The following is a 24,110-nucleotide window of genomic DNA, read 5'->3' on the forward strand; positions in this document are numbered from 1 at the left end:
GCTACAAAGCAAACATAAAATGAAAAATACAGTATGTCAAATAGAAGTAAACAATCTCTCATTTTAGACATTTAAGCAGAAGCTGAAATGCATGCTCAAAATAAACTGACATCAAAAGTTTACAACTTTCCAGTGAGTATTTCTTGCTTTCTATTATGTCATTGCTTTGCAAAAGGACATTTTGAGAGGTATTTGGTTGTAGGATTAATTGCTTTTTGAATAACAGCTCCACTTTATTTCAAGCAATATTTTTGTGGTTTACATCAGCGTGATCTAAGTCATTGGGTGCAAATTGTACACCAGAGTGGCTCTGTGCTGCTCTCACAGTGACATCCTGGCGAGTCTGTGTCAGTTTACACACCACGTCTTACAACTTTTTAAGGACTTTGTTTGCGGAAACAATTTATTTTTAGAAGATATACTTGAAGTTCAAACCTGTAGCTCTCTCTGTCAGTCATCATCTTAGAAATGTAGACACTCCTGAAGGAAGCTGTGTCAGAGTGCAACCAAGACAGTCTTCCTGCGATGGCACTGTGCGTGACAGTGTCACCTATCTGAGAGAGCAGAGCAGTTATTTTCCTTTTTGCCTCCCGCCAAGCACAGGGCTCTCAATTCCTTTCCAAAGACTTGGCAAGGCGGGAATTACTACAGAAGTAAGACTCAATAACCCACCAGTGGGTTGGTTATTCCTCCCTTGCCCTGAATTAATACATGGGAGAACTAAGACATCACTCCTAACTCTTATTTTTTTATGGAAAAGCTTAGGTGTGCACCTGAGACAGTAACTGTTAAGAAATTGTAATTCATCCAAATGCAAAAGTTGTCACCTAGGACCGGCAAGCTTTATTTCTCTTTCACTACATTTCCAGGCCTAGATTTTCCAGTCTAAAGAAAAACTGGTGTTAAAGGCTTTTATAACAGACTTCTACTGGGACTACTGCCATGCACAGAGAACAGCAGGAGTCCCACAAGGTAACACTTTCTTACCCATTATGTAAATGTTTCTCAGAGAGAACAAGTTTTAAGCAAATACACAAGCAGCTCAGGACAAGGAGCAGAGCTTTCAGTTTGGCTTTGTAATTGCCATCAGAAGACAAATTGCAATCAATACCTTCCCTTTCCTATTTCCAAGTGCAGACTTTAGTTAACCACTTCTCTGAATCCCGTTTTCCCAGCATAAAACACTGCCCTGCTACTTAGATTTCTGCCCAGCAGCTGCATCTGCTCAGAATTTCAGACTCACTATCGAAACTAAGAGCTACCAGGGGGAAGACCTTGGCACAATAGTTATTACTCTCTGACCTTGGCCAGCAACGTGACAACGAGTCACGGTTCGGGATGAGAACACTTCGCTGAGACAGCCAAGTATATATATATGCTGTTTCACTTCAAGGGTGTATGTGTTTTGAAAAACTGAAGCCTTTAAAGACTTTTGCTACCTAAAAGTTGAAAATAATGTGAGACGGGACAAGGGGCACCAGGGCACCAAGAAGCCTGCTTGTGAAATGTAGATGCTGTTCAGTGAAGGTACGGCAGTAGAACTGGTTGAAAAATGAAAGTAGTCACAAACGATTTTTCCATACATTTTGCTAAGGCTTACAGGCAGGTACATGTTTAGATTTTTAAGTGCATTGGGCAGATCTCTACAAAGCCCAGAACGCTCAACTTGTTCACTGGCATCAGCTGTTCTGACCAGACTTGACTTGCTCTTCGGTGGATTAGTCTGTCCTACAGCCAGAAAATTGCTTACCTAGGGAAACAAAAATAAAGCACACTAAACCCAAACATAACAGCTTTCCTAACCCCAAAACTGGTCAAAATAATTAGCCAAGTTCATACTTCCCAGTGCCTTGAGCTTTATACCACTACCACGTCTCTCTATCAGTCTAGCTACCATCAGTCCAGATGCACGCAAGTTCTTGGCACTCAAGGAGGAATATTAAAATTCTCAGCACTGTTCACTTTTGTTCTTCTAGAGTCCAAATCAAAGTACATCCATCACTCCCACTGTAAAACATCAACTTTGCCTTCTTCTGCTATTATCAATATAGCACTAGCACAGTAATTGGGGCTCTTAACCCCACAGAGGAAGATTCCAGAAGCAATCAGTGAGGTTTGGCACAGATTCATCCTCTGGGAAATGTCCATGTCTCAGGCGTAACTAAGCCCTAACCCTTCAAAGACGCAGCATATTCCTCAGAACACAGAGTGACATAATTTTCTGTGCCTTGCCACAAAACCCCAGAGACACGAGGAGAATCAACCTCTGCCTTAGGTCCCTTAGTCATCAGTTTTGTCCCCTATAAATGCAGGAAACCCTGTCTGGGACCAGCAATGACAGAGCACAGCAGGACTGAAGGGCAGCAGAGAGGAATGAATCTGGAATCACTAATGTCACAAAGAATGCTCCGTAGCAGGTCACCTCTATAAAGCATGCAAAGCTTGGATCCCAGTCTCTCATACAAAATGCAGAATTCATTTTGGGGCAGTGCTTTAACTTAAGAGACAGTTTAAAAGGTACATCAGCAAGACTGAAAGCAGTATGCATTTAAAGTCTATGGTACTATTATTTTAGAGAAAATCCTCTGCCAGGGATGACTTCGAAAGACTAAACCGAAAATATCACAGGAAGTAATTAATATGCAATAGGATTCTTCCCACACAAGGGAATTGGTTTGATTTCCCTTTCTAGATGCAGAAGTAATATATTGTTATAAACATAGATAAGGCTAATTTTAGAACATATGGACTCTGCCATGTGGTTGTTTACTTAGATAGGGTGCTTTAATTTGTCTTGGCACTTTCTAGTGTTTAGGGTGTCTTTCAGGATAAGGATGAGATGTATGGACACATTGTGGGCTAAGATTGAATATAATTAGAAGGCAAAAGCTTTACAAGATCCTTCTTTATTATATCCACAACACTGAACACATTATCTAGCTCTGTAGCTTATAATAGAAAACTCAACATATACTAAAAGACAAACCAAGAATTAAAACAGCATCATGAACAGTCCTCCATATGTGTTTCCAGTCAGAAGCACCATGCAAAGTTAAGTCAGCCACAAAGAAACCAAATGCGTGAGTATATTTCATATATCAAATCTGTCTTATCTGTTTAGAAAAAACATTAAACAGATCCCTTAGGAGCTCCCAGCAGCATCTTGCTCATGAAAATAACCAAATATATGCTAAATATAGCATTTATAAAACTGTTTATTCACTAAATATAGGTCTATAGACTATTTTTCTCAAAGACCCATAGAAAATGAGTTAAGACTTAGGCATAATTGAGGCAAACCAGCCAAGATGAAGTCTTGCAGAATACAGATCATCTCTATACGTCCTGGGACCATGACAGCTGCAGAGGAGAAAAGGGAGGGCAAATACCTGAAAGAAAACACTCAGGTTTGACATTAGCAGTTGCTCTGCAGAAAATTTTAAAAAGGTTTTCTAAACAAACCTACATGTTACTGTCTAGCTATGCCAAGACCTAAGGGCACATCAGTACACTTGTACTAAAAGCGCCTACTTAATTTTTACCCAATTAGGCAGTTGAAGAAAGTGCACCAACACTCAAGCCAGCATTGTAACTTAAGCAGCGGCAGAAGGAACTGCTCAAGGCTTCAATTCATGGTTATGCAGCCTGAGGAGCTGTTTGTTTGCCACCATCTCTCAGCTCATTGTACAAGAGCGTTTCACCTCTTCAAGGCTCGCAGACTTCCATGCCAGGCACTTCTCTGCTGCAGCAGTGCTGTCCTTGGCCAGCAGTTTCTCGCTGCAGTGCAAAACATGGACGTTTAAGTTAAACTGGCTTTGCCTTAAATGAGTGCTGAACGGGAGACCCCTATAATAGGTGAGAGTGCCCCACGGGCAGCGCAAAAATCTGAGTCCCTCTTAGCTGTGTCTGTCACCAGAACAGTGCAGCAGAGCACAGTTCAAGGTAGAAGAAATGCAGACTTCAAAAAAGAAAGGAGACATATTCGCGTAACAGCAGCAAGATGGATATTGGGCCAAAAATGGCACAGCAGTATTTTAATGAATGAAAAGACAGTTGCCATCAGGAAAAAACCCTGCCACACTGGTTCAGCAGAATTGCAGTTAAAATCAGTGCAGATGAAACCTGTACATGACATCTTCAAGTACTGTTTCCTGAGGTCAGAATAAAAATTCAGATCGGCATTCCAGTAAGTCTGTAATAAAAAGCATGAGCTACGCACAACCATGGGGACCGAAGAAATAAAAATACTCTGAACTTAGAGCCATGGTTTGGGGTATGCTCCCTTGGAGCTGCAGAAAGCTGCATAAAACACAGCTGTGCAGACAGCCAGCAAAGCGCAGACCTCTGGTCCAGGAGAGGTATCCCTCAGAGGTATAAACCTGACAAAAATTGTTGCATACTGAATTCTTCCCTACGTTTCTAGTTTATTATTTTAATACTTTGTTACTGTTTCAGAACATTTTAGCACATGGCAAAACGTAGTTACCTTAGTCTCAACGGTGTCCAAGAAGTAATATTACTATAAGCAAAGACTATGCAGTATGATTCATCAGTGAACTTCTCAGCTACATAAACATACTCTGTATTTAAGAAGAATCCAGAACTACGCTGGTCATTGGTTTTGCCAATATAGATCATAGACTTGGAGAAAATAAGATGAATTCCTGATATTGCTGACTAACAATACTAATGTTCTGACTAACAGGAACATTGTTCAGATAACTGCTACAACATGGAATTTGTATACAATTATGAAACAATGAAAAACATGAGAAATGGAAGTCACATCTTCTGTGTAGGGAGGGGTCGGATGGAATCGTAATTCAATTGCCTTCCCAAAGAGGAAGGTAATTGTGGTAATGAAAATCAGCATATCAAAGTGCGTTTGCATATCAAAAGGCAACTCAGCCCCAGATAAACAATGTTTCATTTTCATTCGCACAAATTCCCAGAATTAATCAAGGCACAATATAAAATTTCCCTAACTTAATTAGCATGACCTAAAGGGAAGTGGAAGTCCCTGCATACTGCTTTGAAGACTCATTAGCGCTCAACAGCGTCCTGATAACGTTCAAGTGCCATTAGAGAGGGGTACCGGAGCAGAATGCATTGTGAAAGGCAGAGCCACAGAGGCAGAGCACGGAGATACCACCAAGAGACGCTGCAGAGAAACACCATGTCAGGTAACAGCTTAATACCAGGCAGAAATGCTGCTTTTATCTCAGGCTTCTTTTTTTTTTTCTTTAAATTTGTAACCACTTCACTAGAATAAAATTTACTGCTCTGATTTTTAAATTATCGGCAAGAAGAACTCCCACATACTTTTACTTCTTTGAAATTAATCCTAATCATATGACGATGTCAGGATATCCTGTAGCTGTCTGAAACTTGAGACAAGTTTGGAAAGTGGACAAGTTAAAGTGCACCTCATCTCCCGTTAAGCTGAAAGGGTCAGTTTGAGAACTGGTGTCGCCCAGTGACAACCCTAAGGCTTCACTATGAGATACCTCCTAACAGAAGACAGTGGAAAAGTAGCCTGTGACAACAGTGAAAGCTGCATCATCAAAAATAGGACAAAGTTTAAACACAAAAAACATTTATCTTTAAAATTCTTTCAAAAATCCATGACTGCAAAACTGTGAAAGGAAAAACAGCATCACTGATTCAAAACCCTTTCCTCAGGAAGATTTTCCTTTGCTTAAAGGGTGCTGGACATATCAACACGATAAGAAACGTGACTTAGAAGTACACAACAGTCGAGCTGTTGGACATTTTCGGGAAAGAAGAATCTGTTATTTATATTGGATAAAAGACTTTGGGTTAGGATTATTTGATGTAGTTAATTTAAAACATTTGCAAACCATTAAGAATGTTGACAGGTCCACCCTCCAATTCTTCAACAAAATATTCAATATCTATTCCATCACTTCCATCAAGGAAGAAGCAGAAATACCTCTTGCATTAAACGAAACCTTTGTTAGAGCCTTACCAGCAGGAGATTCCTTACTTCATTACTTTTGTTTTCATTGCTGCTTTTGCAATCAATGGGAATGAGCATTTCAACAACTTGCTGAGCATCCTATCCAACATAATCACAAAGATTTGCACCATGCACCTAGTTTTTATTTAAATAGGTAGCAACTAATCTTAGTTTTTATTATTGAAACCCATGTTGAAATTTAGTAAAGCTATTTTCTCCCTGTCCTAATTTTGCTGTCACCGACCTTGTTTCTTTTGCATTTCTCTTTCAATATAAGTTTTTTTGCCTTATAAATTTTCAACCTAATGATGTTGGTCAGGCTACCCCAACTGCACATTTGTTTAGTTCTTAAAAAGTGAGCTTGTTTGGGATGACTATAGCAGTGTGTTAATGATATTTTTTTAATATTGAAGATATATCACAACATCTGAAAATAAGCTGGGATGCTGGCAGAAACAGTGAATTTAGTCTTCTCTGGCAAAGCATGTTTTCTATTCTCCCTATTAAATCCCACAGGAATTTAAAGCTATCTTAGGCACAAGCAAAATTCTCAAATGAACTGCAAAAAACTGGAAGTTCATTTCATTTTTTATTGAAGCTCATTTAAAAATGACATACCAGTTCCTGATGTAACATTTTGACAAAGCTGACACGCCTACAGAAACTAAACGGACTCTTAAAAGTTAGCCAAGTGGGATAATTCCATCAGCACTTGCATTCTGTAACTCTTTCGTTATTAACTAGTTCCACAGCCAGTTATATAAAACAACACACCAAAACCAACACTTAGTACCATGCCAAAATATTAACTTAAAAGAGAGACTGCACCTACTAAATCAAATCCTTTCTTCTGCAGTATGTTAGTGACCAGGAATTCCCAGACTGGACACAAGCTGCTTTCCTTATGAGCGTGAGAAACATCACAAGTAAGCACAACCAATCCCCAGCTGATTAAAAACCAATTAAATGCAAATCAGTATTCTTCCCATCCACCCATCAGATTTAGGAATTCACAAACCAAGCCCTGCAAGGAGTCAGGAGAGAGAGAAACATGGCCTCATTTGAGGAATATTTGTACGTAGATTTAGGCAGGTCCACGTGGGCATGTTATTGGGGAGGGAGGGTTTTAAGCACTGTGTTAAAAATAAAACAAAAAGCTTATAAAGCACATGGGTTTAGTCAGCCCTGAGGATGTATGTGATTAGAATGGTAAAGCCTGCATCAATGCAAGTGCCAGGTGCTCTTTTCCTCAAGGGGTTTCTCCAGTGACCACAGGTATTTCTCATCTGCATTGGGTTTACATGGCAAGGTTTTGGTAGCAAGGGTGTGAGTAGAGACGAGAGGCTGCCCCCGTGTTTGAGATAGTTCCAGTCAGCTCCAAGACAGACCCACCACTAGCCAAAGCTGAGCCCATCAGCAAAGCTGGTGGCACCTCTGTGATAACAGATTTCAGAAAGGGTAAAAAATGCCGTGCAGCAGCTGTGAGAGAGAGGAGTGCAGAAAAAAAATGTGAGAGAGCAAGCTTTGCAGACTTCAAGGTTAGTGCAGAAGGAGGGGAGGAGGTGCTTCAGGTACCAGAGCAGGGATGCCACTGCAGTGCATGGAGGAGACCACAGTGACGCAGGTTGCCCCCCTGCGGTCCTTGGAAAACCATGTTGGAGCAGATATCTACCCTGTAGCCCCACTGTGCTGGAGCAGGTGGATGTGCCCTGAAGGAAGCTGCAGCTGTGGAGAGCCCACGCTGCAGCAGGCTTCTGGCAGGGGCTGCAGCCCATGGAGAGGAACCACGCTGGAGCAGTCTGTTCCTGAAGGAGTACACCCTGTGGAAAGGGACCCACACTGGAGCAGTTCGTGAAGAATTGCAGCCCATGGGAAGGACCCACGTTGGAGAAGTTTGTGAAGGACTGTATCCCAGGGGAGGGATCTCATGCTGGAGCAGGGGAATGGCATGAGGAGGAAGAAGCAATAGAGATGAAGCGTTATGAACTGACCACAACCCTCTTTCCCATCCCACTGCATCACTCAGGAGGTTGGGAGGAGGTAGGAGAGTCAGGAATGAAGGAGTGAAATTGAGCCTGGAAGGATATGGGGCGTGGTGGGAAGGTGGTTTTAGGCTTGTATTTGTTTCTCACTATCCTACTCCATTTTTGATTGGCAATAAATTAAATTAATTTTCCCCAAGTCAAGTCCATTTTGCTCATGATGGTAATTGGTCACTGATCTCCCTGTCCTTACCTCAACCCATGAGTTTCTTCATCTTATTTCCTCCCCCAGCCCTGTTGATGAGGGTGAGCTAGAGAGTGGCTGGGTCGGTGCCTGGCAGCCAGCCGTGGTTAACCCACCATGCTGTCCCAAACCCGGTCTCATGGTACGCTTAGAACAGGGTGGCGGAGCTGATGATGAAGCACAGGGCTCAGCCAGTCCCAAACCAAGGCCTTCGTTATTCTCCAATTTATTGCATAATTACCACTGCCTGCATCTTGCACGTCTCCCACATTCTTGAAGGCAAGGACTCATTTACAATGGAAAAGCAAACAAGAAATAGCATCTGCATAAAGGATCTGTCGCATACTCAGTTATAAATGCTTATACAATTATTCTACCTGTGAATAATGCATTACTTCGTGTGCATGGCTGAGAGGTAAGGTATACTATAAAAGCAGAACATTAGACATGATGCTCTATAAGATTAGGACTGAGAATAATATATATATGTGAGACATGTATGAAGCAAATACGTTTTTAAGCAGATTAATTGTCATGGACTTAGATTAGGGGTTTGTATGTCATGGGCTTATAAACTGGAGGAAAATTCACCCAACACCCAAATACATTCTGGTCCTGCAATTTGGTTTTATGAACTTGTCCTGGTTTCAGCTGAGAGAGAGTTAATTTTCTTTCTAGCGGTTGCTGTGTTTTCAGATTTGGTGTGAAAGGAATGTCAATAAAGTGTATTGTTTTAGTTGTTGCTAAGCCATGTTTGTACCAGTCAAGGACTTTTTCCAGCTTCCCATAGAAGCTAGGAAGGAGCACAGACAGAACAATAGAGTGGCCAATGGAATATTCCGTATCATAGACATCATGCTCAGTATAGAAATGGGGCTTGGCCAAGGGCAGGGGGAATCCGCAATATCTGCTCTGGTCAGGCTGGGCAACCAATTCACTGTGAGGTGAGAGTGACTTGTGTCTTGTATATTCTTTTAACATTATTATTATTGTTATTTTCCTTTATCATTACTGTTCTATTAAACTGTCTTTATCTCAACCCACAAGGGGTTTTTTCCCTTCCCCCTCCTTTTCTCCCTCTTCTCCCTACCCTTCTGGGGGAGGATAGTGGGATAAGCAAGAGGCTGTGTGGTCCTAGTTGTTGGCTGGGGTTAAACCACAACAGAATTCAAACAATAACAACCAAATACAAACTCCGTTTTCACTTGCCCTGGTAGAAAAACCTTCAGAGCAGTCTCAGTGCTGTGCTGTAATTGCCACGCAGGGGTACTAGAGATATCTATTAAAGCCTGAGAAACTAGTCCCAGTCATCACTCACGCTGCAGCAGTGCCAAGGAACTTTCCTGAGCACACCTTTGTGCTTCATGTGGCTCAGGAGTGCACTTTTGAACTGAAGCTCACAAACAACCCCACTTAAGAGTGCTCTGGTACACACTGTGGCATCTCAGAGCATGTGAACCGACTCCCTTTTAGCTGAACATAGCCTAGAAATCCACTCCAGCCGGAACACAAACCCAGGCTAGAGCTAATCTGAAGTTCCAAAAAAAAAAAAAAAACCAAACCCAACCTGAAATTCATATAGCATGGACATCAAGGCCTGAGCAGCATTTGTTTCACACTGCATATCTGTTCCTACTGGCCTGCAAATGCAGACTAGCCACTACACCCTGCGTTCCCACAGGACTCCCTTGCCCATTCTATACCACATCAACCAGTTACGTACATGGGAGTCCACAGAAGCTATCGCCACAATACACACAGACCCTTCCAAGTCTGTGCCAGGCATCTTCCTGATGGCCTGCAATGCCATGATTTTGCATCCTGCCCCGTAGCACCGCACAGCCCACTCAGGGAAACACACAGCTGCCACCACACAGCCTTGGTGGAGCCCCACCATGCCCACAGAGCTGGGTGTATTTATGGATACAGCAAGCCCTGCAGATGGGGAATGCCCAGCACCTTGCTGCAGTTAAAGGCGAGAGCCTAGAAGAGTTAAATGGCTTAGCCGTTTCACAGAGGAGAAGCTGCTCTGCAGTGGAATGTGTGGCAAGCAGCTGGAGAAGAGGGCATTCCTGAGCAGTCAGCAGGAACAAGGAAAAAGCAACAGAAATTTGAGCTTGCCAAGAAAGAAAGAATCATATTCACAGCCTGGGAACAGAGCAAAAGGTTCATTCTAGAACACACATTTAATCCAATAATTATTCAAAGTACCCTGTATTGAGCCACCGGCCATGGGATGACCAGTGTATCACAGAGAAGACAGTGTTTTGTAGTATATTAAATATTGTACAAATGGTGCCAGTATTCAATTGTAACTTGATGAAGCCACTAACTGGCTTTTCAGCAATAATGGCTCTAAGCTATTTAGCTAGATTTGCCAACAAAAACACAGTCAAGGCAAAACCCTATGAAATAATTTAGTCTCCTTCTTTATCAAGTTTATCCTTGCTGATTGCAACAAATCCTAATTACTTCAGCTAAGCTATTTTAATTGAAAGCACAATCCTAGCCTGCTGGGTTAGTAAAAGGAGAAATAAATCATGTCTGTGTGCAAGAGAAATAATTTTTTTAGGACAGCTGAGCAGTTTTGTTGTGGATATTCTGTATTTTTCTGCAGTGCATTAATAGTCATTCATTTGCCTTAAAAGGACACTCCAAAAATAGAAGATGGGTCAGAAAGCCATGAACACACCAATGTAAAAATAGAGAAACTAGCAACTCCATCTTTCTGTTGACAGAGGATGTTAAAACAGCAAAGAAAACATAAAAACCCATTAAGTGTGATGGAACAGGAAAGCTAACGGTGACAAATAAAAGTTATGAGTTCAAACATATGTAAACGACACAGGTAATAAAAGCAAACCAATAAGATATCAATAGCTAACACAGAGACAATGAAACTGGTGCACTTAAGGGAGATAAAGCATTTTAAAATACAGTGAGAACAAAAGGAATCTGAAGTCAGACAGAGCTTATTGCTAAATGCAGTTAGTAAAATCCTAAACAGGGATACAGACTAAGGAAAAGTACAGCAGATACTTGTGACCTGTTGTTTTTTTAAACAGACACACATGTACCTTGCCTATCCCACACGCAATACAGATTACTGTCTCTAACAGAAGGAAGAACCCACGTAGACTGTGCATTTTCAAATCGGCGCATCCAAAAGATTTGCATCCATGAATCTGTAAAGCATCACTTAGATGAACAGAGAAGCCTTCTAAACTCCTATGCTTAATAAATCCAATAAACTGAGGAATCTCACAAGTCTTGAAGGACTCCCCAGGTAGTTTCAAGATGTAAAAATGGCAAGACGGACACCCAGGGAGTTACGGTCTGGATAACATAATACTACTCCCACAGAACAGTTACTGTGAGTTTCACAACAAAAAAGAATTAGAAGCTAAAATGCAATTAATGACAGTCAGTATGGCTTCATAGTCTGTCTATGCCTTTCTAAGTCTTCTCAAGCAAACCTGTTAACAGCTGACAAGATTACTCATCTGGTGGATCAAGGTAGCTATTTTGACATATTATATCTGAATTCCTGCAAGCTGTTAGGCTTAATTCCATATAATGCAAGTTTTTTATGTTTGGGTTGATTTTTATTTTCCACAAAGATACCAAGTAGTACTAAAAGGATACATAAAATAGATTAAAAATTGACTTAGTATCAGGTCTTTAATTGAGTTGCTAATGGAAAAGCTTCAGTTAACGTGAACATCACTGGTGGTTGTCCCAGAGATCAGTGCTTGATCAAGTGCTGTTCAATATTGTTATGAGTGACATAAAATCTTTGCTGATACAGTTTGCAGTTAACACAAAATTCAGTAGGGTAATAAATGAAGACAGGTCACTGATACAGGACCATCTGAATTGTCTACTGAATAGTCACAATCCAACCAAACCTGTTTTAACACAGCCAAGCACCAGGCAATAGTGGCAGCACTACAGCGCCCAGACTCAGTAACTGGCTCAGCCGGATCTCAGCGTACGTCTGGAGCATCCTTCATGAAATGGAAAATAGCCTTTAAAAGCTGGGTAATGGCAGCAGTTATGTATACAGCACTGGTAAGATGTTGCTAGAAAACCACATCCATTCAAAAAATGAGTTACACAAAGGACAGAGGAACACAGGAATGTGTCAAAGGACACATATAAAAATTAGCCAGAAAAGCAGATCCGATGGTAAGGGGCAAAAAAGCTGAAGAGATGTAAAAAGGATGTGTGATTACCCTATCATAATTTCACAACGAAGTAAATATAACGGTAAGGCATTTTTCCTTCTGATGCAAGTAATAACAAAATCCAATGGCTTAAACTTTAAGCTTGCAAAATTCAGTCTTAGAGTTAAGATTTCATTTGCTAATGTCGGAGGTGAGCAGTGGCATTTATTTATTTTCCCATTTATTTAAATGGGAAATACAGTGGAGGAAACGATATCTGTTCAGATCTTTGAGGCAGTCAGTTCATTTGAATTCATCTGCACAGGTGCATGTAAATGAACCACACTGGTGTTGGGGAATCCTGAACACACACTCTGAACATAAGGGAAGACACCGAATGCCAGGAGACAGAGGACAGACAGTAGACAAGTCTCTCCACTACAGTTTTATATTTTAAAAATTCTTGCTCATTTTGTGAAATCTTCCACCTCCTGATATTTGCAGTAGCACTGTTAGGACTCAATATTACAGACATGTAACAAAAGAGATCTGGTGAGTTTTATGTTGCTCTAAAAAGGATAATCACTCCCTCAGAAAAATCTTTGAGCAATTAACTGACAATACAGGTGAATTGCTGCAGAAATACTGCCACCCAGCTGTAGAAAAGCACAGGAGGAGCCTCAGCTCCCAACACAACTCAGCTAGCAAAGTGCCCTTCCCTTGCTCCATTTTAGTTCCCAGATTTGGCTACTCTCTGCTGCATTCTCCATCTTACCTCCTTGTCCTTCAGTCAATACTGAAAGAAATACTGTGGAGTCCAATTTGGAGGCTAAGATCACACACAGCTGTGAACAGATAGCCAAGTCTTGTGACATAAAACAAGATGTGTATCCCAACTGAAGGAGTGACCAGAACCAGGCTTTCCTGCTGTACTGTATCATCAGACAGTACCAGGTTACATCCCTGGTTAGAAGGAAGATCTCCACACTCAGCGTTAACTCTGGCCCTACTGAGGCCAATTCTCCAAGGCAGTGAGAAGGGATGGTAGTTACCTTGTGAGCATGTTAATTCATCCCTGAATCCTCTCCTAGGGAATGTGCTTGTGGTGGCTGTAACATCTGTGTGATCATTCAGACGAATCAGATGAACTGCACTGGAGCAGCGTCCAGGTCCACACCTGCACAAAAACAAAGGAGCATGAAGATGACGTGACACACATTTCTTCACCAAGCTCATTTCCTAATTCTCCTCCAGGGTGACAGACTTCATAGTTTTGTACCAGTAGATGATGCATCACTCAGCTACACACCAAACTCTGCCTAAGGAATCTAGGTTTAAGATTTGCCACTATATGAAAATAGCTAAATGCCTTTCTTTTGGAAGTTTTTGAAAACAAATTCAAAACTTTTTTGGAAGTTATTAATTAGATAAGCTTACCATTACATTTTTCAATGTTAAGAGTTTTTCTCTCATATCCCCATTAACTGGAACTTTCTGAGTTGGATGGCAGCTTTCTTCTCTTTGAGGCATTTAGCAAACTTTTTCACTAACTAAAGCTCACTGACTTTTCAATTATTTGAGCCTTTGCTAAAATAGCAGTAAAGATTCATAAAAAGTTGGGTTAAAATCAATTCCGCCAAAAAAGGTGAGCATATGTATTTACTTACAATACACAAACCAGGTAATCTTACAGAATCTGTGAAAACTTCTGAACACACTTAAGATGTACATCTGATGTACTTCCCAATTTTTTATTATATGCAGTAAAACACCCCTTTCATCCAGCCACAATATTAAAAAAAATCATTTTTAAAAGCCAATGTAATTTGTGTAGTGTCAATGTACCTCATTTGAGAGAGATGAAAAGGTCCTTTTTAATGAGGGGAAAAAAAAAAAGAAAGTTCAACCCAGGCTCCAAATCTGTAATGATATTTAGCACATAGCAAAAACAATTTCATTAGCATTACTTAAAAACCTCGATTGAGGAGGCAATTTCCAGACAAAATTAGTAACTCGGAGATGACTGTGAATGCCTGAGTAGTGATTGGAGAGTTAGACATTTTACTTCCGTGTAATTCCAAGATAATTTAGAGAACAACAAATAACGACTCCATCTAGCACATTTAAATACTAAATCTGAATTCTTTTATTCAAACCTAGCATTGTAGACTAGAAAGATTTTTCTTTTACTCTTGACTCATTTAAAATAAAAATCAAAGGTCAACAAATGAACAGTGAACTCAGAATTTGAAGTTACTTCACACTGCTGAGTAAATCCATAAGATGCAATTACCAGGTTTTCCACAAATCCTATGCTGAAACTAGACAGATAATAACAAGTAGCTCCTGAGCCAAGGTATAATGTTAATGCAAATATAAGGAAAAGCCAAAATAATAATTCCAAGATTAATAATTACTTTTCACTTTCAATACACAATGCATAAATAATTTTTAAAAAGAAAAGATACAATAACAACATAGATTTGCAATTAAAAAAAAAAAACACAACTGGAAAGGCACAGTGGGAATGTATATGATCATTAAGAACAAAGGCTTATTTTTCAGTTAAAATCCCAGAACTGCAAAAGGCACCAGAGCCATTATCACCGACAGTGGCTCACAACTGCAGCGAAAATCATTGTCACGGCTTGATAATATGTGTACGCACACATGTATGCACACAAACCCTGGGAGTTGTGTCCTGTCCTATTTTCAGTGGAGGACAATACACACACAGAGGCTACGGACAAACGCTGAAGGGAGAGCAACTGTAAACAGAGCTCAAAATCCTATGAGGCTCAGCGCTGGGACCCGATCATCTCTGCACCACAACCCCAAAGATGAAGGCAGAGGAAAGTACAGAAGTGTTAAAATCTCATGTTAATGGATCTGAACGGCGGGTTCACCTTCAGGTACAATGATGATTTGGGAGAAATGACAGGAGCACTAGTCCAGCCACAGCAAGGTACTAAATTGTAAGACAAAATAAGAAATGGAAGAGGGATTAAAGGCAACCTTTGTACAGATTCCCCACAAGAGCCTTTCTGGAACAGTGTACACCAATCTGTTCAGCATAGCAAAAGCTTGCCATGTAAACCCAACACACTTACCTCTCCAAATTTATCAGGAGACAAGCACACAGAAAGGAAATGCAGTGGTTAAGCAGTGTTCCGCTAATGAACAGCACCAAAGACAATAATGCAAACACAAACTAACCAGATTCAGCCTAAAAGTTGCAGATCCCCTAGGCACCTGCCGCGGAGGTGCCAGAGGACCAAAGAGCTTCAATACAGCAACATACACGTTCTACAAAACAGCTTGGCAGCATGGGTGCAAGCCTCTGCAGAAGCTTTAAGTAATCCAAGAGATCACACCTAGTCTAGTGCTCCCACAACACTTGAGCCTAAGTTAATAAGAAATAACCTATTAGTGCAGAAGTGCTTGCTCCTCTTTGCGCTCCTCAGTAGATAGCAGGCACCTTGTGGAAGGCACTGCAGATTCATCACATCCAACCTGCTCCAAGAGTCTGTGCTCCCACACAGGCAATTACAATTACAACCAGAGGACCAGGAACATGTGGTAGCTGCTTCCTCACCATCCACAAAGCCCTTGAAAAACTCTTCACGAGCACAGAAAAATGTGTGATTACTAATAAAAAAGTAGAGGAGGTTGTATAAACCAGCAGTTTAATATCTTATTACTTTATTCTAAAAGAGAGCAAGAAGAATAAATGTAATTCCATGATTCATTAATACAGTACTTCAAAAGGGTCAGGTTTCAGCTACAGTTCCCTGTAGCTGAAAGGAAATTTCCTGTAAGGAAATTCTTATTTTGCGTGCTCACTGCAATTATATATTGTATGTAACGAAGCTATGCTCCCTTCTGCTAGAAGTGTTCTAATTGCAATGCTCGTTAACTGGTAACCAATTAAATAAATTTCACAGCTTCCTACCAAGTGGAAAAGATTAGCAATAGGATAATAGGCTAATGTCACTCAGGAACACAAAGGGCTACAAGTCTAAGCGGAGATGATTACTCACTGTAACACAGGATTATTAGTGCTGGTAGTGCACCTACTCGACTGCTACCTTTCTCAGGAGAGTTTAGGCACATGGCTGTATCTAGGCAGAGAGGATCACAGAAGCACAGAACGGCTCAGGCACCTCCAGATCCTCCGCACAGAGCAGGGTTATCCAAAGCAGATGGATCGTGACTTTGTCCAGGCGGGTTTTGAATACCTCCAAGGATGAAGACTCCACAGCCTCTTTGGGCAACCAGCTCCAGTGTTCAATTACCCTCACCGGAAAAAATAAAAGAAAAAAATTCTTATGCTTAAACATAATTTCCTGCACTCCAATTTGTGTTTATTGCCTCTTGTCCTTTCACTAGGCACCACTGAGAAGAGTCTGCCTCCATCACCTTTACTTCTCCTTGCATCAGGCATTTATTATGCACATGGATAAGACCACTCTGAGCCTTCTCTTTTCCAGGCTGAATAGTCACAGCTCTCTCAGCCTCTTCCTGTATGTCAGATGCTTCAATCCCTTCATCATCTTCATAGCCCTTCACCGGACTCACTCCAGCATGTTCATGTCTCCCTTGTACTGGGGAGCCCAGTGCTGGACACAATGCGGCCTCACCAGGGCTGAGTAAAGGGGAAGGGTCACCTCCCCTCGTCTGCTGGCAACACTCTTCCCAATGCAGTCCAGGAGACTGTTGGCCACCTTTCCCACAAAGACACATTGCTTGCTCATGGTCAACCTGGTGTCCACCAGGAGCCCTGGGTCCTTTATCTGCAAAGACACTTTCCAGCTGGTACCAGTACGTGGGGTTATTCCTGCCCAGGTACAGGACCTTGCATTTGCCTTTGTTGAATTCCGTGAGATTCCCGTCAGCCTGAATGGCAGCACGACCATCTGGTGTACCAGCCACTTCTCTCAATTTTGTATCTTTTGCAAGCTTGCTGAGGGTGCACTCTGTCATATTGTCCAGGTCATTAATGAAGATACTAAACTCTACTGTTACTGACCGTTACTGTTACTGACCCCTGGGGTTACACCACTAGGGGGGCCTCCAGCTGGACTTTCTGCTGCTCATCACAACTCTTTCAGACCACAGTTCAGCTTGCATTGCAAACCACTTTGTTTACTTTTCAAAAGGCACTCTTTTCAGCAAGGCAGATGACAAATGCGCTTCACCTTCTCGTACAGCCTCACAAACGCTGACTCAAGGCAGCACTACTAACAACAGCTCTGTTGATATTTCAATTGCTTCCCAGCAGTTAAGAAGCAACCCGTAAGCATCAGACACAGCTTTAAGCTGTTCATGCGTAAGAACCTGCATTATCTATTTCACCAAAACACCAGGTATTTATGACTGGTGACAGCTTCTGTCCCATGAACATAATTATCCAGACACAGCAGTTCCGTGCAGAATCAGTGGGATGTTGATGACAGGTAATGACATTCATGCACAGCATGTAAGAGATGGATTCAGCCCCCCAGAATCTGTGCGATTCCTCTGCTCCAAGGAACAGGGAGAGATCCCCCAGCACCTTCATCCAAATAGAGAGGAAGTAGTGCATCCAGAGGTGATGCAGTCTCTGTGGATGTGGCTGTGGAATTTCATCCTTTCATCTCATACAGTACTTTCCCCAACTGAAAACCACGAGATTTGTCTTCTGGGGAAGACTTTTTCTCCTACTAGGCAAAACTGATAAGGACTTATCTGCTTCGTTAGGAGATCAGAATTATGCAGTCCCTTTTGGGAGGCTTAAATTGTATTCATACAGCATCAGATTTTCTTATGACAAGCATTGCTTTGATAGCAAAGTAGAATGGATCAGGGTTAAAAACATACAGACAGAAAATGAACATTTTAGTTAAAAAAAATGCAATGGCAAAACCCACGAAAGCTTGGCTAGTTTTTCTACTATTCTCACAGTTCAGGAGATAAGCCACAGCTCCATCACATTTCACACTCATTGCTTTGGGCAGTCAACAATTTTTGTGCTTAAATTAAGGAACTGTCAGGAGCACAACTGAATGATCCCCACACAGAAGCACGGAGAACAGGACATGCGTCAGGGCACACCCTGGCCGAGATGTCACACAGTTCATTATACAGAGGCAAAATTGTCAGGGGCATTCTAGGAATTTTGCATGATTTTCAGTAACCTCTCACAAGCCACATCACAGGCTACACACTTTAAGCAACATTTCCATAAAAGATGAGCTTTCCCCCAGTTCCAGGACTATATGTTTGTCATAAAATCCCATAACAGAAATATCTTTAATAATCTAAATACTAAATACATGGATTCTAACCATGGGGCTCAACCACTTTGCCCAGACAAAACCCAAGCTACTTAACACAGTAGCCCAATATGCACCTATAACCTTAAATTGACACGTATGTAAAGCAGAAAGATGTAGCCATAGAAGAGAACGTATTGCAAAAAGCACAAATACAATTACAGGAATGTTTCAGAGGATAACCAAAAAGTCTGTTGATTTTTCTAACCGAAGCTGTGTTGCAATCTAATCCATTTTCTCAACTTGTTTTCATCACAACTGAACCTACTTAGCCAAAGGAAATAGAGGTCAAATGACATATGGTCCCACATGGCACAATCCAGATGAGCTAGAAGGCAAGTTCTTTTTCACAATTCTGTTTACAAATGACATATTTTTCACTTCATTTGTTGATCCCATTTCCTTTGACACATGCAATGGTTTTAACTACCACCAGCTATGTTGAAATAGAGTTTCAGCTGGGTTCCCATGAAGCTAGAGGACTAAATAGAGAGCTGCGATATATTCAAGCTTAGGGTTACGAGAGAACTGCTGTTTTTAGGAGCCCTGTAGTACAGTAGCTTAATCTATTTAAGCAATAACAACCCTGATCAAAAAGCACCACATTATGCTGCTACTGAAGCTGTTTTACTCAAACGGTGTTCAATAAGAGTTGGAAAAAGAACCATCTGCTGCCCAAGGGGTATATCATTCCTCGGAGCTATAACTGAGCACCACAGCACAGCAGGACCCTGTACAGCACATACCTGGCAGCTCAAAGCATCAGGATCTATTCAACCAAATAAATCCAGCCCTGTGTACAGCGGCTTGAAGCTTCTAAAACAGCCTACCTCATACAAAGCCCATGAAAATGTTCTTTCCACTTGCATTTCATCAGCTAGCTCCCCCACTATACTCAGTCTGCCACAACTTTCAAGCTAATAATCACAATTCTTTTGTTGACAGGTTTTCCAGATTTTCATTTACATGAGTGGCAACAAACCAAATGAATCCATCATTTTCTACCTACTGTTCTGTTCACAAATTCTGCAATTGTGGTGCATAATTTTTATTCCTTGTTATTTCACTAATTGTTTCTACCAGATACGTACGAAGTTATTTTGCACAACAGCTGTAGAATTATAACGTTAGACTCCCACTGCTGATTACTAATTATTTTCTGCCATTTCTCAGTGAGAAAGTTGGAGTTGTTAGAATGCACAAAAATACACTGTAGCTTTCAAACTGTGATTTCTTTAGCACAAAATTCAATATGAACACGCTTCCATTGGAAAAATGCTAGCCACATTTGAAAACAAAAATTGGATGAAGAAAAAACGAAAGCTCACGTCCTCAGCATTGTACAGAAATCCTGGCAAAGCCTTTTGAGGCGTTCTTAACACAAGCGACATACCTGCCAAGAGAGGACTGTGTCAGCCCAAATAGTTTCAGGAGTGAAACAACATTCCTATTACATGAAGCATTACTGAAGTATTACTGATACGGCAATAGTATGAGAAGCAAAAGCCACAAACAGTAAATATATCTCTAAAAAGATATATATTTTATTCAATGAGACAGAAAAGACCTCACTACTGGAAGCTTGCCAGATCCTGGGAGCTTGGGGCCCTTTTGAAGTACATGAAAAAACTGACTGTGAGAAAAAAAGCAACAATCCTTCAGGGAGAAGCAGCACACTGTCGTATGGGATAAGCCCAGATATTATACATTAAGAAATTATTTTGTGTGGGTGAACCTGAAAATTTAAGTTAGCAACATTTTATTTAACACTATATTATTCTTATTTCCTCTGTGTCTGTTTGAACAGGTTTTATGGTGGTGGACTGACTTCGAAATGGGGGAGGTATATGCATATATGTATGTATATTCAATTAATTTTTTTTTTTTTTAACAGCAGCAGCTTCTAGTCTTGAAGACAAGACTGATCATTTTAATCAGAGAACCTGCATGTTTGCAGACAGCAAAACCATTTCACTAGTAAAGTAGGATCTGCGGTCTTTAAATATTTAAATGCAGTTTTAACGCAATTAATGGCTAAGATGCAATTGAGCTATAAAACCCAGAAATTTCATGTCACACATGCCCTTGAAGGACGGGAACAACTTCCTGCCATCAATAATTGCGTAGAATTAAGTAACTGAATCAAAAATAAGCCTGTAAGCAGATTTAAAACATGACAAAGTCCTTCAATAACAAATAAATAATTCAGCTCCTAAAATGAGCAGGGCCAAAAGTAGCTGAAAGACGTTCTCCTCTGAGACTAGCATTCAACATTCTTGGTATTCACTCTGTGCAGAAGTCACTGCTTGGACCAGAGGAATACTTCTTAGCTTTTTACATTGATTATATCTCTTCCCACGCTAAAACTCCCACTTTTTAATTAGGAACCTAAGCTAACTAAAGTCTTTGATTTGTCTTTTTGCCATAGAGTAACTGGGAAGTGCATTAAGCACTGGCACCTCCTAGGCAACTTCTACCGAATGATCCCCGTCCCGTGCTGTGCACCACAGCAATCTTCCCATGCCCCCGCCTTCCTGCCAGTGCTGCAGGCAACAGGACAGCCACCGACTGAGCTCAAGCACAGCAAGCCGCTTCAGGAGGACGGTGCTTCTCCACTTAAGAGCAGAGGATCAGGCCAAACAGCTTTTGTCATTAGCAAGAAGGATCCTGTATAAGGTTTGCTAGCTTGTAGATCAATACTTTCACTTTTAGATTAATTTCTGCTTGATGTCTTCAGCCACCTCTGCTCCCGCTTGATTTTTGTTACATAAGGGAATTCAGAGATCTGGGCTAGGAGGGAGAATCTTTGTGTTCTGAAGAATGAGTTTATTAGACAGTGGCAAACATGGCCAAACAGTGACCACTGTGGAGCCAACCAGGAAATCCACAACGAAGGACACTCCCCATCAGTGCTCATTCGTCTAAAAGCCATGCACAAATGGGTGGGTAGGGAGCACCCAAAACCACTTTTAAGTATAGTTTCTTCATCCTGGCTGACGAAAGCTAAAATTTTCAACATTTCAGCTCTCCGTGGAGGAAGCCACGTCCTTGGAGAGCAGTACTTTGTGGTCAGAAGCTACTGGAGCTTTCACCCTTAACACACTGCTCTGAGAAAACATTATTAGCCATAGCCAACCCAGAATTAGCCATTTCCAATCCAAAACTGTTGGCACTTGGGCCATTCCCCTTTGCCTCTGTGCACGTTGAACCAATTTCTCACCAGCATGAACACAAAGCCTGGGAGTACTTCTTCCCTTGGACTCCTGGCCTTCCTTTGCTGCACGCACAAGGGCCAATGCTTTTCTTATGATCATTTCAACATCCAGCCATAAAATTCTGGGGGCAACCTCTCACTCATAGGCCATCTGCAACATCAGAGCCCCTGAACAATCAATGACAGCATGGTTGTCCCGAGGCTGCAGTAAGCACACCTGGCCAAGTCACCACATCCCCCTTGGTCCTCACAGCCCACACGGTGCTGCTGTCAGATGCTCAGAGAGCACGTGTGAGCCTGGGGAGCATATCAGAATCTGTATCTCTTCTGCCAAAACTTCAGAAAGGGCCATCACACAACAAGCCTTATTGGCTCCAAAGCAACTCTTCAGCTGGTTCCAGCTGCGCTTAATGAGGGAGGAATAACACGGCTCCAAGTAGTGTTATTCTGTGTTGGTGTTTCAAAAAGTACTGGGAATGGGAAAAATATTAGCATCTCCCACAGTTGCTGTGTCCAGATGCAGTTGACAATAATCTTTTACTGCCTCTTACTTTTAATAGTAACTGAAGGATTTGCAAGGCACTTAAATCTTCACATTTTTCTCCCAGCTGAAGAGTTTAGTTCAGCTCTGATCCAAAGATCCAGAAATAAGAGAGAGCATTTTAGCTTATGGATCCCAAACAGATACTGGCTGTCACAGTAAAGAGCTGCAGAATTTCCCAGACCTTGAGAATCAGCCCCCACTACTGCAGGCACCATATCATAGTCTAATTTTCATGAACTATCCAAGCACCATCTCAAAAGCAGTTAAAATTTGTGTCACCCTTGCCTTTAGTATAAGTCTTTTCCAGACTTCTTGGGCTAATCTATTTTTAGGGTGATTATTAGGGCAAGAAGATTTAATCATGCCTTATTTATTTGTACCCACCTGTATTTGTGGAAACGCCATCTTCTAATTTGACATTTTTCTTTCTTTCTTTTACTCCTTGATGTACCAAAGAAAGGAACTATATTCCTCACCTTTCTTTTTGCTAAGTTTTACAGGCCAAGCTTTTCCAGTCACTTAGGAAATGGGCAATCCATTCCCTCAGTCATCTTTCTCTGTACCTGTTAAAGTTTAGACTTTATCATCCTTGTGTATAATGTACTGGAAATACCTCAACCTGACGGACTGCAGCTGCTTACTTGCATAGCCACTTCACGGCAAGTAAAGAAACCTTGTTCTTGAAAAATGCACCCAGACCTCACTGTCCTGTTCAGCACATCACCTGGGGAGTTCCCGTAGGTATAAAGGACAGGTAAGCAGCCTGTACTCTCTGCTTTTCAAATGTCTTCCTCAGGCACCTAAATAAAAATGGAGTTATGCACATGGCTATTGCAAAGCACATGCCCAAGTGCTTTGAGGAATAAGAGCTTTAATCAATACATCCCTAATTTTACAACAGGCTTCAAGTAAGCAGAAGATCTGCCCATGAAGCTCTCACTGTGAGGTCACAGCCAACATGAGAGTTGCTATTGACTTGAGCACTGAGTAAGCACCTTCACAACAATGTGTTAATTACAAAGGAAAATTGACACCATCTCTGTCCTTGACTATAGCCTAGTATGCTCCCTGAATGTTTAACTAACAAGTTTGCCAGCTGCAACGTTGCTCCACCATATTTGCTGTTACAGTGAGTCACAAAATGCTCTATTCATACCTAACTACGTGCAACCATGTGGGAAACCATTTCTGAGCCTAGAATCCATTTAAACAAGAGTACAAAAATGTGCCAAGTGATTTCTGCATCTCAACAAAACTGTTCAACTATTGAGTATTTCTCTCACAAAAAGTTCATGTAGTCATGCAGTCTGAAGACAGACTACAGAGGGGTTTTATCAGAGAGGTATCCAAGTATTCAGGTAGAGCACAGGGTGCACTTACTGTGCTACGAGTTTCTTCACTGACATCAGTAAGGCCAAGATTTTCACTTTGACAGTGAACTTGCCCACACTCATGGACCACAAAAACTATTAGTGTGAACTGTAGGAAAATATACTACTGAGAATTCACAGTGAGAAATGAAAAAAATTCTTATACTTCAAAATGTTAGGAAGGTTGCATCATTGCTCCAACAGACACAGATAAGAAAAGTCTCTTCAGTCTTCTCAACCCTATAATATCAGGTGGCTTCTGTCTGAAGTTTTGGCTATCCTACTGTTTTTATTAG

This window comes from Larus michahellis, chromosome 9, assembly GCF_964199755.1.
Source record: "Larus michahellis chromosome 9, bLarMic1.1, whole genome shotgun sequence".
Lineage (NCBI taxonomy): Eukaryota > Metazoa > Chordata > Aves > Charadriiformes > Laridae > Larus > Larus michahellis.